The sequence below is a fragment of the Trichosurus vulpecula genome, chromosome 3 (genome assembly GCF_011100635.1).
Source record: "Trichosurus vulpecula isolate mTriVul1 chromosome 3, mTriVul1.pri, whole genome shotgun sequence".
Taxonomy (NCBI): Eukaryota; Metazoa; Chordata; class Mammalia; order Diprotodontia; family Phalangeridae; genus Trichosurus; species Trichosurus vulpecula.
Window position 1 is genome coordinate 251,834,776 of NC_050575.1, and position 10,775 is coordinate 251,845,550.

The 10,775-nt window shown below is 38.5% G+C and overlaps 1 pseudogene; it reads left to right on the forward strand.

The window, feature by feature from the left end:
* Positions 1-327: 327 nt before the first annotated feature.
* LOC118845008 lies at positions 328-1,574 on the forward strand (annotated as a pseudogene).
* The last annotated feature ends 9,201 nt before the right edge of the window (positions 1,575-10,775 follow it).

Here is a 10,775-nt window from a genome sequence, read left to right on the forward strand (position 1 = left end):
ATGAAAGGACAATAGGTCAAAGAGCTTTACAAAAGGGTGTTTAGATTTAGGGGCATGGGAGGAAAAGGGAGGGATTATTGAAGTGTGGGTAGGTTAAGTATAAGTAGTATGTAGAAGTAAAGTGGAGGAGTTAAGAGAGATAGGGAAAAAAAGAGATACACACAAATATAAGGACAATATTAGGAATAGAATCTCTTAGAGAACTTATATGTATAATCCTCCTCCAGCCACTTGCCCATGGGGTGGGGAGAGTTAGAGAGGGTGGTGGGAGTCTCAGGGAACAATTTCAGTCTCCTTGTCTCAGCAGCAGAGGCTCTTCTAGCCTCACCAAGCATAGATAAGATGTCAAGCAAAGGCACCATGGTTATTGCCTACAGTGGAAGCCTGGACACATCCTGTGTCCTGGTGTGGCTGAAGGAGCAAGGCCATGATGTTATTTCCTACCTGGTCAACATTGGACAGAAGGAGGACTTTGAAGAGGCCTGGAAAAAGGCATTGAAACTTGGAGACAAAAAGGTTTTCATTGAGGATGTCAGTAAGGAATTTATGGAGCAATTCATCTGGCCAGCTGACCAGTCCAGCGCCACATATGAAGATTGTTACACCTCTCTTGCCAGACCTTGTATTGCTCACAGACAGGTGGAAATTTCCCACTGGAAAGGGAATAAATATGATTCCCATGGAGCCACAGGAAAGAGGAATGACCAGGTCCAGTTTGAGCTCATCTGCTACTCCTTGTCACCTCAGATTAAGGTCATAGCTCCCTGGAGGATGCTTGAATTCTACATTTGGTTCAAAGAACACAACAACCTGATGGAGTATGCTAATCAACAAGGAATCCCAGTTCCAGTCACCCCCAACAACCCATGGAGCATGGATGAGAACCTTATGCACATCAGCTATGAGGTGAGAATTCTGGAGAACCCCAAGAACCAAAAACCTCCTGGCCTCTACGCAAAGACCCAGGACCCTACAAAGTCTCCTAACAGACAGATGTCTTAGAGATTCAGTTCAAAAAATGTATTCCCATGCAGGTGACCAGTGTCAAAGATGTCACATCCCACCACCATACATCCTTGGAGCTCTTTTTCTGCCTGAATAAAATTGCCAACACAGATGGGGTCAGCCAAATTGATATTGTGGAGAACTACTTCATTGGAATGAAGTCCAGAGGTATCTATGAGATCCCAGTGGAAACAATCATCTACCATGCTCATTTAGACATTGAAGCTTTCACCATGGATCATGAAGTGAGTAAAATCAAACAGGGCCTACGCTTGAAATTCTCTGAATTGGTATATAATGGTTTCTGGCACAGGTCAGAGTGTGAGTTTGTCCATCACTGCATTGTCAAGTCTCAGGAAAGGGTCAAGGGCAAGGTCCAGGTGTCTGTCTTCAAAGGCCAGGTCTACATCTTTGGCTGAGAATCTCCCCAATCACTGTACAATGAAGAACTGGTGAGCATGAATGTACAGGGAGACTGTGTGCCTGCCTATGACACACACTTCATCAGCATCACCTCCTTCAGGCTGAAGGAACATCGTCTTCTGCGGAGCAAGGTCACCGCCAAATAGACTAAGCAGACATCAATAATGTGAAGCAGCTTTCAGTGTTATTGCTGATTTTCTCCAGTAATGGCACTGAATGTCCTGGCATTTTGTGATTGTTGCTCACTCTCCTGAGCTGAACCTCAACCAGGCTTTGTTTCATGTTCCTGTAGCAGACAGAAGTGGTCTACAACAGGTGGGGACACGGGAGTGAGGGAGAGGGTTGAGTAGAAAATACAATCATCATCATCATGATCATAATCATAAAAGACTACCGTGTGAAAAATAACGTATATGTTTATAAATGTATGTATGTACATATATATACACACATATGTATTAGGTATGTGTACATATACATGTATATATGTCTATATCAATACCAATGTATAAATATATCCATGCACAATTATAGTCTTGGGGTGGTGGGTATGGGGAGGGAAGGGATAAAAAGAACAAGTAAAAAGTGTGCAACAGAGAACAAAAGAAAACCTACAAGGGAGCAAGGAAAAGATGGACAACTTTCAACATAACACACAGCATTTAATATGTAGGCTTTCTTGAAATGGTAAGTTACTGCTATATATTTTGAATCCTCTCCTATGTTCTACTGTGCACATGGCATGTTTTTTTTTATTTTCTTATTTTATATTTGAGCTTAATATTTAAGTTCATAATGTTTATTTTTCTTTTCTTATTATGTATTCAAGTTTTAGTATTTGTTGAAAATAAAAAAAAATAAAAAGAATATACAGACTTAGAAAAGAAGTCATTAATCAACAAATATATTTGGGAAAAATGTTTTTCAATCTGGTGGGCAATAGATTTAGATTCACAACTCAAATAAAGTAATTAGATGAATTCCAGCAGGAAAGTACACTTAAATATGAAGGAAAAACAGAAAAATAGATTTATTCCAATTATGAAGATATAAATTACTTTTTCTATTAAACAAATGGAAAATTGTTAGGAATAATATTTCTGTCTATAATCATGTTATAAAAGGAATTTTTCACAACAAAAAGCAATATAATGAAGACCACCAAAAATGGAATACACATTGAACTATATTTTAATCATTATAATATTTTAATCATATATACATGCATTTATATGTGTATACATATATTTGCATGCACAATTGTGTATGGGTGTGTATGTGTCCATGTGCATGTGTATGTACTTTAGTTTCATAAAAGTAAATTGCAGATCATGGATAAATGGTAAAAGGCTAGGAGGAAAAAATTTTCAAACAAGAAAATATGAAGTTAAAATTATTTGCAAAATAGTCAACCTTGCTAATAAACACAAATATGAATTAAAATGATTTTGAGTTCATAACATCAAGTTAAAAAGAATAAAAATAAGAATAGCTAGCATTTATATAAAGTTCTATACTTGCTAAGAGCTTTACACATACTATCTCCTTTGATCATTACAATAATCTTGTAAAATAAGTGTTGAAATTATTACCATTTTATAGAAGAGTCAATTGAGTCTGACAAAATATATGTGACTTGGCCAAGGTTACACAGTTAGAAGATTCAAAGTCAGTCCTTCATGATTCCAATTCCAGCACTCTAGCCAGTCTACTACCTGTCTAACAATAATGAAAAATCAGAAAATAGAATGTCAACCGGGTTTTGAAGAAACTGATGAATTCATATCTTTCCTAGAGAATTATAAATGATCAGAATCTCTTTAAAAAAAAACGACAGAACATTAAAAATTCCAAAAAAATCTGCTTATGACTAAATAGGAAATATTCCCAAAGTGTCTTTAGAACACACATACACACAAAAGAATGTTCTGTTCAAGGATGTTTTTAGAAACATTATTTATAATTGGAAAAATCTAGAAGCATTATATTTGTCTAATAATAGAAGAATGGTTAAATATATTGAGATACAATAACAGAATTAAATGCCATATTTCAATTAAAAGAAAAATTAAGAATAGTATAACGAAAACCTAGGGAAAAAAACTATTAAATTATGAAAATCAGAAAAAGTCAAGCCAAAAGGACAAATCATGCACTAAGAGACATAAGCAGAAAAGAAAACTATATAGAAATGAATATATATACAAAAAAACCTGATGAAGCCTTAAAGAGAATAAATGTAACAATAATGTTGCTGGCAGCTGCTGTAACTGTTTAAGACCAATAACACCAGCACACAAGAGGGCTAGTAGCATAGGTTCTTTGATCTGCTTTTCTTTTTTTTTAATATATTCTTTTTTATTTAAATTTATTTATTTAACATATTTGGTTTTCAGCATTGATTTTCACAACAGTTTGAATTACAAATTTTCTCCCCATTTCTACCCTCCCCCCCCACTCCAAGATGGCTTATATTCTGGTTGCCCTGTTCCCCAGTCAGCCCTCCCCTCTATCACCCCCATCTCCTCTCATCCCCTTTTCCCTTCCTTTCTTGTAGGGCAAGATAAATTTCTACGCCCCATTGCCTGTGTATCTTATTTTTTAGTTGCATGCAAAAACTTGTTTTTTTGGTTTTGAACATTTGTTTTTAAAACTTTGAGTTCCAAATTCTCTCCCCTCTTCCCTTCCAACCCACCCTCCCTAAGAAGTCGAGCAATTCAACCTAGGCCACACATGTATCATTATGTATAACCCTTCCACAATACTCATGCTGTGAAAGGCTAACTACATTTTGCTCCTTCCCAACCCATCCCGCTTTATCGAATTTTCTCCCTTGACCCTGTCCCCTTTCCAAAGTGTTTGTTTTGATTACCTCCACCCCCATCTGCCCTCCCCTCCATCATCCCCCCCCGCCTTTTATTTTTTTATCTTCCTCCCTCTTCTTTCCTGTGGGGTAAGATACCCAACTGAGTATGTATGGTATTCCCTCCTCAGGCCAAATCTGATGAGAGCAAGGTTCACTCATTCCCCCCTCACCTGCCCTCTCCCATCCTCCCACAGAATTGCTTCCTCTTGCCACCTTTATGCGAGATAATCCACCCCATTCTATCTCTCCCTATCTCCCTCTCTCAGTATGTTGCTCTCTCATCCCTTAATTTCATTTTATTTCTTTTAGATATCTTCCCTTCATCTTCAACTCACCCTGTGTCTGCTCCCTCTCTTTTACATATATATATATATAAACACACACATATATATAGACATACATACACATAGATATATACATACATACACATTCACTTATATATATACATAAACATATATATGTACACATAAACATATATATATATATATATGCATATTCCCTTCAACTACCCTAATACTGAGGTCTCATGAATCATACTCATCATCTTTCCATGTAGGAATGTAAACAAAACAGTTCAACTTTAGTAAGTCCCTTGCAATTTCCGTTTCTTGATTACCTTTTCATGCTTCTCTTGATTCTTGTGTTTGAAAGTCAAATTTTCTATTCAGCTCTGGTCTTTTCACTGAGAAAGCTTTAAAGTCCTCTATTTTATTGAAAATCCATATTTTGCCTTGGAACATGATACTCAGTTTTGCTGGGTAGGTGATTCTAGGTTTTAATCCTAGCTCCATTGACCTCCGGAATATGGCATTCGATGCCCTTCGATCTCTTAATGTAGAAGCTGCCAGATCTGGGGTTATTCTGATTGGGTTTCCACAATACTCAAATTGTTTCTTTCTGGCTGCTTGTAATATTTTCTCCTTGATCTGGGAGCTCTGGAATTAGGTGACAATATTCCTAGGAGATTTCTTTTTGGCATCTATTTGAGGAGATGATCGATGGATTCTTTCAATTTCTATTTTGCCCTGTGGCTCTAGAATATCAGGGCAGTTCTCCTTGATAATTTCTTGAAAGATGGTATCTAGGCTCTTTTTTTGATCATGGCTTTCAGGTAGTCCAATAATTTTTAAATTATCTCTCCTGGATCTATTTTCCAGGTCAGTGGTTTTTCCAAGGAGATATTTCACCTTGTCTTCAATTTTTTCATTCCTTTGTTTCTGTTTTATAATATCCTGATTTCTCATAAAGGCACTAGATTCCACTTGCTCCAATCTAATTTTTAAAGTAGTATTTTCTTCAGTGGTCTTTTGGACCTCCTTTTCCATTTGGCTAATTCTGCCTTTCAAGGCATTCTTCTCCTCATTGGCTTTTTGGAGCTCTTTTGCCATTTGAGTTAGTCTGTTTTTCAAGGTGTTGTTTTCTTCAGTGTATTTTTCAGTATTTTTGGGGTTCTCCTTTAGCAAGTCATTGACTTGTTTTTCATGGTTTTCTCACATCCTTCTCATTTCTCTTCCCAATTTTTCCTCTACTTCTCTAACTTGCTTTTCCAAATCCTTTTTGAGTTCTTCTATGGCCTGGGGCCAGTTCATGGTTTTTCTTGGAGGCTTTTGTTATAGACTCTATGACTTTGTTGTCTTCTTTAGGCTGTATGTTTTGGTCTTCTTTGTCACCAAAGAAAGAATCCAAAGTCTGAGACTGAATCTGGGTATGCGTTCGTTGCCTGGCCATATTCCCAACCAACTAACTTGACTCTTGAGTTTTTCAGTTGGGTATGACTGCTTGTAGACTAACGAGTTCTATGTTCCATGTTTGGGGGGGAGGTGCCAGCTCTGTCACACCAACACTACTCCTTCCCCAAGGACCCCCAGACCGGGCCGGGCTTAGATCTTCAGCAGGCTTTTGCACTCCTGCTCTGATCCGCCACTTAATTCCTCCCACCAGGTGGGCCTGGGGCCAGAAGAAGCAGCAACTGTAGCTGCCCCACCTCTACTGCCCCTGGGGCTGGAAGCTGAACCGCGAACTCCTTCCACTCCTGCAGCTCTTCCCACTAACCTTCTCCGCAGTCTTTGGTGTTTGTGGGTCAAGGGGTCTGGTAACTACCACAGCTCACATATTCAGGGTGCTAGGAGCCCCATCCGCCCGACTCCAAGTTTGGTTGTTCCACGCCGCTCAGGCTGGGCTCTACTCCACTCCATTCCCCGCTCCCAGCTCCCAGCTCCCAGATGCCAGCTCCGTGTGGGATAGACCTCACCCAGAGACCATCCAAGCTGTCCTGGGCTGGGGCCCTGCTTCCCTCTGCTGTTCTGTGGGTTCTGCCATTCTAGAATTGGTTCAGAGCCATTTTTTATAGGTTTTTGGAGGGACTCGGTACAGAGCTCACTATAGTCCCTGCTTCCCCACTGCCATCTTGGCTCCCTCCCCGATCTGCTTTTCTAAGGAAAGCAATTTTAAGGGGTTTACAATCTCACTTTAATCAAACATACATATATCATTCATTTAGTTCAGGGGAAAAAGCCAACACCCTGAACTTCAGAGCAAATACAAACAGGAATTACAAACAGAGACAATATAAACAGGTCAACAATTCTGTCTAGCCAAATCACAATATACATAGTTACCAGAGAAGCACCAACATCTGAGTTTTCCAAAGCTGGGGGGTTGTGGGGGGGCTCCAGTGGCTACCCGGAGTCTCCACATCAACACTCTTACAGTGAGTGAGATCCCCAAACAAAATGCTAACCTCTGAGTTTATATACCTTTCTTAGGGCCCGACGTCTTCACACCTGATCAGCAAAAGGATGTGGGCCTGGGGCTTTACACCAAGTAGGACTTAATCAAAGACACTTGATTACATTAGCATTCTAATAGACAAAACAGTAAAAAAAAAATCCCAACTTAATTACCAGTACAGTAAATAAAACAGTATTTTATTTTGCATTGAATGTCAATTTTTAAATGAAAAAAGTTATAAAAATTTAATTTAGTAGGTCATAGAAAGAAAATGGATTTATACTTTGACTGATGTAGAAAATTCCCTTATGAGCAAACTCCTTCCACCTAGGCAGTTCAGCCCTTTCTATGTAACTTTGAGTCAGAATGGCCTACCATGTGTGGCATGAGTATATGAACTGCCCAAATCACAGAACCAGATTGAGAGCTTGAACTACAGTCATCCTGACTCATTTTTACTATGCCATGACACCTAATTTATAATATTGGTGCTTAATATTAAGCTTATGATAAATATTTGTTTGTTTCACGATGGGATAGTGCATAGGGACAGTGGACCTAAAGTCAACATGTGAATTCCAGACCTTCCACAGACATCATCTAGCTGTGTTAAAGTGAGCAAATTACTTAATTTCTCTCAATCTCTTTATCTATAAAATGTGTATAGTAATAGCATCTACTCACAGCTTTGTTGGAAGGATCAAAAAAGCGTCATAATTGTACTACATTCTACCCTACCCAGCCTGAATTTGGAGGATTCTCAGTTCTGGAACCTACATTCTATGAAGGACATTGTTAAGCTGGAGAGCGTAGAGAAGCTTAATCCCTCAAGCTGATTCTTTTGAAAACATTCTAAAAAAACTAGGACTATCTAGCCTTGGGAAGAAATGACTAAAGGAGAACATGATATTTTTCTTTAAGTATTTTAAAGACTGGAATATGGAAATAGATTAGTTTTACTGTATATCTTTCCATAATACAAAGGACCCATTTAGTAAAATGTGCAAAGATCCAATTTAGAATAAATTGGTGGAGGTGGGCAAATTTTTAAAATCCTATTACATCCTTAATTCTCCTAGCTTTTAGGTATGTAGTATAATACAATAGCTAAACAAACAAAGAAAGAAAAATGATTTGGGACAAATATGCTGATGTACAAAAAAAAGGTTGGCATGGAAAGGAATACTAAGAATGTGGGGTTGGCCTATTGGGACACAGCTCACAAAAACTTTCAAAAGAAGGGCTCTTTTCTTTTCCAACCACCTACAAAATTAGCCCTACTTTATTATAAAAGATGAGGCAGCATGATGCAATTTAAAAAGGTTTGGGGGTTGTTATTATCATGTGTTTTACATAAGTCAGACAAACAATATAACCTGTTTCCTTTACCTCAATAGTTTTATCTGTAATAATTCATGGATTTACACACTCAGCCCCACTCTCTCATCCCTATTTTTTAATAAAATAGTAAAACAAATTCATTTAATGACTGACTTTCTTATTTCTAATCTTCAATAATGTGAATGAGGGAAAAATGAAGTTAGCTTTCATTGGTACAGTTGCCACAGAAGGCATCCAAGCCTGGAGGCTGCTTTTCCAAATGCAACCTCTGTTTTGCCTATTCTTATTATATAAGCACAAGGTGATGAATATGCATTGCTTTTTAATGAGCCCCAGATCATCCTACAGATTAATATTCAAACCTATACTTTGTATTGGGAGTGGTGACATGCTTCTAAGGGAAGGCACTGTATACGTTTGAAACTGTGACTTTTAATTCTTCCTGAAAAATAGCTTACAAAAATACCTTCAGCTACAAACTGCTTTATATTCTCCACTTCAGAGCAAAGCTTCCAAGTCCTCACATGGCATTATGGATTTTTTTTCTCCTTTTTTAAAGTGGCGATGGTTTCTTTAGAAATGGTGGGGGCTTTGCAAAATCAGCACTTCTAAGTCCCCAAATCTCTATATTTCTCAACCACTGGGACTGGAGTTGTGACTAAACTCTCCCCTCAAAAAAATTATGGCCTCTCAACTCCCCACCCCCATGTATCCTAAATCTTAACATATTAAACTATGTGACTAAGGTGTGGATTTTTCTCACTTCAAATGGTACCCCTTATCAGCAGTCAGCACCACTGGAGAAACATGAAAGAGAAAAACGTGATGCAGAGCAGAAAAATAACAGTGAAGAAGAAAATACCACCTGACACAGACACACCAGCAGGGCAGTTATTAGTGATCTCAAAGGGGAACTGTGCTCCCATGCTGACTTGTTTGCTATGCTGGTTTGCCCATGGTATGTGGATTGAGTTTAAAATGTAATGCTGACATCAAACTTCTCAAACCCTGTAGGGGAATTTGGAGCTCACTACAGGACTCTTCTTTAGAATTTGGCCCCAGAGTTGTGATATTCAGGACCAAGTATTTCCCTGGTTTTGCTAATCATTCCATCAAGCAAAGAATCTGGATTTAGAGCTAGCCAGGGTCTTAGAGAGCATCGAGTCCAAACTTTTCATTTTATAAAGGAGAAAACAGGTCCTGTGACTAAGACTGAGTGATTATCAACAAGGACAAAATAGAGAAAATGAAATTTATACAAAAGCAGTAATATTAAAGAGAAATTTCTTTTGTAAAACTTTAGAACATGATAAAACACATGTATAAAGGACTGAAGATTAAACATACAACCCATGTCATACCAGAGAGATGAGGGATTGAAATGAGTAATGAGACATTTTTGGAGAGGGCCAAAGTAGAAATTTATTTTTGGTATATATAATCTTTAATAGAGATAGCTAGGTAAGGAGAATATAACAATGGCTATAATATAAATTGTGAGTGTATATACACATGGGTTCCCAAAATTATTAAAGTATTAGTGCAATTTTAAGCTTCAAAGGAGCTCAAAAGTGCACCAAGACTTGAGGGACATTCTGCATCTACACATGAATACATATCTGCCTATCTGATCTCTCTCTCTCTCTCTCTCTCTCTCTCTCTCTCTCTCTCTCTCTCTGTGTGTGTGTGTGTGTGTGTGTAAGGTTAATTGGGAATAAGATCTTCTACACCCATCAATAGGCCTCATATGGAGACCATTAAGGGAAGCTCGCTTGCTTGTAGGAAGGCTTACACACCTTTTCTTGATTTCTAATTAGGTGAACCTAACTAGTATATATTCTGAGAAGTGAGTTTTTGCTTTGGGGGCTTGCTTACGAGAAGGATCTTGTGATTCCTTGGTCAAGACACTGAGTACCTGTATGTTCAGAGCTCCCCTCAGAGGTAAAGGCTCTCTTTATTCAGTGGTAGATGTAAAGCTTTGATTCAGGCAGTAGAGCCGTGTCTATTTGTCTTTATTTCTCTTCTTTGTATTTTTTCTGTTTCATTAAAGAAGATTGTTGACTCCTGAAAGAGCTGTCTTTCCTAGTAAAGCAGATAAAAGAACCTACTCTAGCAGCCATCCTGGGTATGTCAGTGTTGTTGCCATTACATATAGCATAGTCAGCAGGATCTGCAAACCAAAAGGAAAGTATGGGAACTTGGAAAGTTGTTCATTGTTTCCCAATTTTGGTGGCTATGGTTCTGTGGAGTCCCAGGAGCAGCAGTGACCTGAGGGGAAACAGGTGAATAGCAGTGATGGGAGTGGTTTCCCAGGTAGCCAGAGCAGGGCTCCTGGGAGATAACCTCTCTTTCCTCCTCCCTACCCCACTAGCATTCCTGAGTAGAAAGGTCAGAGCAACAGCTGTGGGAG